Source organism: Dipodomys spectabilis, unplaced genomic scaffold (assembly GCF_019054845.1).
Source record: "Dipodomys spectabilis isolate Male_0828 unplaced genomic scaffold, ASM1905484v1 ptg000516l, whole genome shotgun sequence".
Lineage (NCBI taxonomy): Eukaryota > Metazoa > Chordata > Mammalia > Rodentia > Heteromyidae > Dipodomys > Dipodomys spectabilis.
In genome coordinates this window covers 1,233,366-1,239,618 of record NW_024871193.1, presented here as the reverse complement: position 1 = coordinate 1,239,618, position 6,253 = coordinate 1,233,366, and the positions used below count along the sequence as shown (strand labels likewise).

Sequence of the window (6,253 nt, the reverse complement as noted above, 5' to 3'; positions counted from 1 at the left end):
TAGCAAACGCTGGCATGGATGTAGCCAAATGTGAACTCGATTACACTGTTGATGGGAAATTAAACATGTTCAACCACTGTGGAATGCAGTACGGAGTTTCCTGAAAAGAGTAAATATAGATCACCCTTAAGACCCAGTAATCCCCCTTATGGGCAGTAATACAATAAATAACAAACAAGCTCACATGAAAGCTACCAATATAACCATGATCAGGGCTCAGGCCCAGAGTTCAAGGACTGGAAAAAAGTTATCACTGCTGGTATTTGTTTCTGCAAATATGAACCATTTTATATAAGACACCAAATCAATATATTTGCAGTAGCTAGATTAGGACTTAAATGTAGTGGGTGATAAAATGGCTCCTTTGTTGAATGTTAGGAAGAGATGTACCTAGTCCATGAAAAAGGAGATTTTTTTCTTGTTGCTGTTCGAGGGGCTTGAAGTCTGGACTTGGGCACTGTCCCTGAACTCTTCAACTCAAGGTGGGTGCTCTACCACTTGAGCAACAGTGCCACTTCTGGTTTTCTGATGGTTAAATGGAAATAATAGTCTTTCTTGCCTAGGCTGGCTTTGAACCGTAGTCCTCAGATCTCAGCTTCCTGAGTAGCTAGGATTACAGCTGTGAGCCACTGGCACGATTTTTAGAAAAGAAAATCCACCTCTTCACCTGTGTCTAAACCTCAGATAGTACTATTAGAACACATCACCTTCACCTCATTTCATCAGACATTTGTAAATTTTCTCTTTTCCTTCATGTGGTAATACTGCAATCAATATTAACTCAGCTGGGGGACTGGATCAATTGTATGATATTTGCCAGCACCTAATTTAAGAACTTTTACATCAAAAGAAATGAAACCCTCATTTGGAATAATTGTTTTCGCTTTTTATTACAAATCTGTTCTTGATTACTTCCTAATGTGATATTGGACTTCCTAATAGAATGATGAAATTTTCTTTCTTTTCAACCTTCTCCCACATGTGGTCAAATATTTAAGAGTTCAAAGATTTGCACTATAATTGATTAAGCTGACTTCTAAGAAAATGTGCATTTCTGGAATTTGGTCTTCTGTCTTGTTCTTACATGCACAAGCATTCTATGATTTATTTGTTCTACAAGGAATTCTACATTCCAATCTTTGTGTGACCAATTTTAGTCTCCCTGATCAGTCTTTCTGTCCTTTCTCTGGAGTCTCATTTGAGTCTGCCTCATAAAAAATATATTAGTTATCAGCTAAATGACTCTCAGCTTCTGTTTTTTGCCTGACTTCATGTAGGCTATGATAGCAACCCTGCCTGGCTGTGCTTACTGGAGTGTTTGTGTGTGTGTCTGTGTGTGTGTGTGTGTGTGTGTGTGTGTGTGTGTGTGTGTGTGTGTGTGTGTCTGTGTGTATTTTGTTTTAGATGTCTAGGATTACTATTCAAGATAGTAGTTTCTCTGGGCCCCTGTGATCCTCTGGCCTAGAGTCAATGGGTTTTTCTCCTAAAGATACAAAGAACAATTGACTAAATTCCTGTTAATTGTCTCAAAATGAGGCAATCAGGCATCCTTGCAAAGCCATCAATAATGCTTTATAACCACTAACAGAAGTCATCTATCAAGATGGCTTTTCAAGGTTGACTGTGAAAAATGTTCATTTCCAAGTAGGCACCACAAAGCAGAGCACATTCCTGGGATCAGACATTTGGAAGGAAGGTTACCCTTCCTTCCTTCTCTTATGATAGATCAAACCGTAATAATCTTCAGTTGTGGCCAGCATGGAACACATATTCCCAAGAATATTCTGTAGTGTTAAAGAGGACCAAATCTCAAAATAATGGTGTAAATACTTGTCTACTACAGACTGATTTATCTTGCTTTTATGTATTGTTATTTTCATTACTTTAAACACATGGATAATTTATATTGGGATTAGACAAAGGATTAATGGAATAAACATTCAGTTTACTTTCATATATCCAATATAATACACTTAACTCATAATGGACAAATAAATCCAACTCTAGAAACAATATCAGGAATATAAAATAAGCCTTAATACATATAATCTGGCACACATACACCATCATCTACACAAATATTCAGTCTCTCTGTAAATATTAATTTAGTATGAAATAATAAAAATTTAATTAATGAATATGACTTTTAAGAATCATCTGAAATAGTCCTCGTGTATATAATTGTAAATAATTTTATAGATGTCACCTAGACAAGAATTTAACATGCATGTAGAAATCAAATTTCCACAATTTAAGCTATATGAGTGTACTATGCGGTATGAATTTTACCACAGGGCTGAACCCTTCCAACTAATACCAAGAGTCATGTGCAATAATTTATTATTTGATGTTAAGATGAGTGCTAAGCGTATAATACACTTTGAATTATTACATTAAATTACAGAAATGAAGCAATAATTATATGTTATTTGTTTAAACTCTAATGTTTCTCAATTTTACAATTCATAAATATATTATTAAAATTATTTTCACTTTCTTCTTTTCTATAGCTGCTGAAATTAAAATTATATATTAAACATTCAATATTAAGAAATCAATAATAAGTAAACTATTATTAAAATGATATACTATTAAACTGTGATTTGAATTATACTTCTAACAAATTGTGATCTAAACAAGTCAATAGTATTAAGGGCGATCATTTTTAAACTTATTAGCTTTTTTTGTTTGTTTGTTTTTTTTAATTTTTGGGTCCGATAGTGGGGCCTGAACCCTGGGCCTGAGCGCTCTGCCTCAGCATTTAAGCTCAAGGCTATCGCTGTACAACTTGAGACACAGCACCACTTCCGGCTTGTTTCTTTTTGCTTATGTGGTGCTGAGGAATCAAACCCAGGGCCTCAGGCATGCACGGCAAGCACTCTACCACTGAGTCACCTTCCCAGCCCAGCAGCTTGTTATTTGTTTCCTAATTGTGTCATTTGTTATTCTTGGTCCAAGTCATTTCTTCATCTTAATTGTTTAGTTTTCTATTTTATCTCTATTGGTTTGCTGATTATACATTTTGTTTAAACTTTTTAATGACTGACATGAGGCTGAAAAGCTGTATGCTAGTTTATTACTTGCTATGTTAATGTAAAATTACTGCTTTCCACAGCTCTTCTACTCTATGATACTACAGTATTTCCCCCAGTCGCATCTCCTGTATTGCTCCTCTCATATATTTTATTTTATTTTTTATTTAAAGTTCCAGTATCGTTTTTAAAAAGTACTAAATCTTTTAAATATCATCACTTACTGTATTTTAAGAATTCAAGAATGAAAAAAATCACATAATCACTCCAAAATGCTTTAAAACTAGGAAATGATAAAACAGGCCACTGTGAAGTAAATTTTCTTCTACTTTTAAAATTATTCTGAAAGCCTTGTGCTGGTTTGTCACACCTGTAATCCTAACTACTCAGGATACCTATCAGGGGACTGAGACCTATGGATAACGTTTGGAAGCCAATCAGGGCTAAATAAATTCATGAGATTATTTTTCAAAAATTTTAATGAACTAACAAAGGACCAGGAATGGAGATGTAGCTCATATAGTAGCTCACTAATCTAGAGAGAAAGACATAGCGAGACCTTGAATATCTGATTTCAAATTCTGAGCATGCCAACAAGCAGGAATGCACACACACTCACTTTTTCAAAATATCTTCATATCAGTGTTTTGCATTAATTTATTTGTTAACGATATTATTTGGGTAAAATAGGCAAAATAAACTCTTCCATCTCAAAACATTTTTATACATTTTTTGTTGTAAAAATACTGTACAGAGTGGTTATAGTTACATGAGCAAAGTAATAAGTACATTTCCTATCAAGCATTGTTACCTCCTCCTTTGTTTTTCCCCCACCATTCCTTCCCTTCCATCTCCACAAGTACAGTCCTCACACCCCCAAGCCCCACCCAATGTCCCCAGCCTAAATTGTAAAGTTCGTTCTTCAAAATATTGTCTTGTGCATCTATTGTTATACAATGAGTCAAACTGTATTCCTATTTAAGCATGTTGTTTTTTCCCTTTCTTTCCCCAAATTAGAGAAGTGTATATACAAGATGCAGGTGCACCAACATCAAGTAAAGTGAAAACAGGGGTTATATTGTTGGGGAGGAACGCATAAAAAACAAAAAAGAAATCACTTTGTACATTATAAATATGTGAGAAACAACAGCAAGAAAGAAAAAAACCACTTGTGTCTCTATCTTGGGGGTCATTTAGCTTAACATCTACTTATGTAGTCATACACACATAGCTTTTCAACTTTTCTGCTTATCCCAGACATATACTAGTCATTGCAAATAAGGGATACCAAGGGACCTATGTTTTTTTGGACTTGGCTTACATCAGTTAATATAATTTTTTTCCAAGTCTTTCCATTTCCTAAAAATTGGGCAATGTCATTCTTCCTGATGGAGGCATAGAATTAATATATATACACATATATATGTATATATATAGTATATGTGTGTGTGTACACACATATACACACAGAACATTTTCCTTTTTTGTTTTTTAGAGCAACTTAGTTTTCCACCTTCAACATTTTTTCAAATGTTTTTATTGTGATTAAATGATTGCATAATTTCCCATATTTCACAATATTGTGGGATAGTGATGCTTAGTTAAAGTCACAAACACATTCTAACTTTGATGGAGCAAATTGTCTATCATGGTCTACAACACTTAGGAGTTTTATGAGCTTTGCAATAGAGTTATTTCTTCCATATGTTTAGTTTTTTGTTTTGAAATATGTATATTTCTTTTGTTTTGCATAGCGTCTGCTGTTCCCTCTTTCCCACTTATTCCCTCCTTCCCTTCAGTGACATTGAGTTGCTTAGTTCATTTTAGTCAATGTCCAGTGCAGCTGATGGATCCCACTGTTGTATGTTTTTCCCTGATTCCCTCTAGTCCAGTGTTGTCTTCCTGGTTTCCCCTCAGTGTGCAAATATAATCAGCAGAATGGGGATATTTAGTAGTGATTCGACCAGATGAGTGGAAGTCCTTGGTTTCTTAAGTGTTGTTAATTTTGTTGTATCACCTTACATTTTGGATTTAACATCCACTTACCATGGAGACCATGTGCTGTTTGTCTCTTTGCTTTTGTCTTACCTGGCTCAACATGATTTCCTGTAGCTTGATTGATTTCCCTGCTAATGCCATCATTTTGTCTTTCTAATGGCTGGAAAATATTCCGTTGTGAATAGTTACCACAGTTTTTGGATCCATTCATCTCTGGTGGGACATATGGGTTGTTTTCATATCCTGGATATTGTGAACAATGTTGCAATAAACATGAAGGTGCATGTGTCCTTGAATATTGGTACCTGTTGTTCAGGATAGATGCCTAGAAGTGGTATGAGTGGGCCATAAGGAAGGTCAATAATTAGCTTTCTGAGGACTCACCAGATTGCTTTCCAAAGTGGTTGTGTAAGTGTACATTCACACACACACAGACACAAAGACACACAGATACACAGACACACAGACACACACACACACACACACACACACACACACACACACACACACACAGAACATTTTCTTGATCCATTCTTCTACTGAGGGGCATCGGGGTTGGTTCCGTATCTTAGCTATGGCAAATAATGCTACATTAAACATTGTTGTGGTGGTAGTTTTAGTGTGGACTTGTTTGTGATCATTTGCGTGAATGCCCAAAAGCGAGATTGCTGTGTAATAAGGGTGCTCTATGTGGAGTCTTTTGAGGAACCTCCAAACCGCTTTCCAAAGTTGATGAACAAGTTTACACTCCCATCAAGAGTGCATTAGGCTTCCCTTCTGGCCACATCCCTTCCAGCATCTGTTGGTGTAAAAATATGGAACGATTCATTAATTTGCGTGTCATCATTGTGCAGGGACCATGCTAATCTTTTCTGTATGTTCCAATTTTAGTGTATGTGCAGCCAAATTGAGCACAGAACATTTTTTATATATAAAGTGTAATTGATTGTCTTAAACTAGACAATTCAACAAAAAGTAAGTTCAAAAAATTATGAAATTTTGCAACCATGTATTTCTTACATAAGCACACATTTAAGAATAAAGTCAATATTGACATGCCAAAAACAAAATAATTCCAGATATTTGTTGTTCATGAGATGTGTAGGAGGAGGAATTCAATTATTCTACACAAGGCACCTGTCATAATGATCATTGCAGCAAATGTTAAGGTTTGTTAAAAATTTTAATGTTTTAAATATGTTTCATTTTGGGATTTGCATATA

General features: G+C 35.2%; 1 non-coding gene across 1 annotated transcript; it reads right to left on the bottom strand.

Moving 5' to 3' along the window:
* Window positions 1-5,839: 5,839 nt before the first annotated feature.
* On the bottom strand, window positions 5,840-5,945 carry LOC122099498. Its single transcript, XR_006145945.1, has one exon. It is a non-coding gene; the product is annotated as a U6 spliceosomal RNA (small nuclear RNA).
* Between the last annotated feature and the right edge of the window lie 308 nt (window positions 5,946-6,253).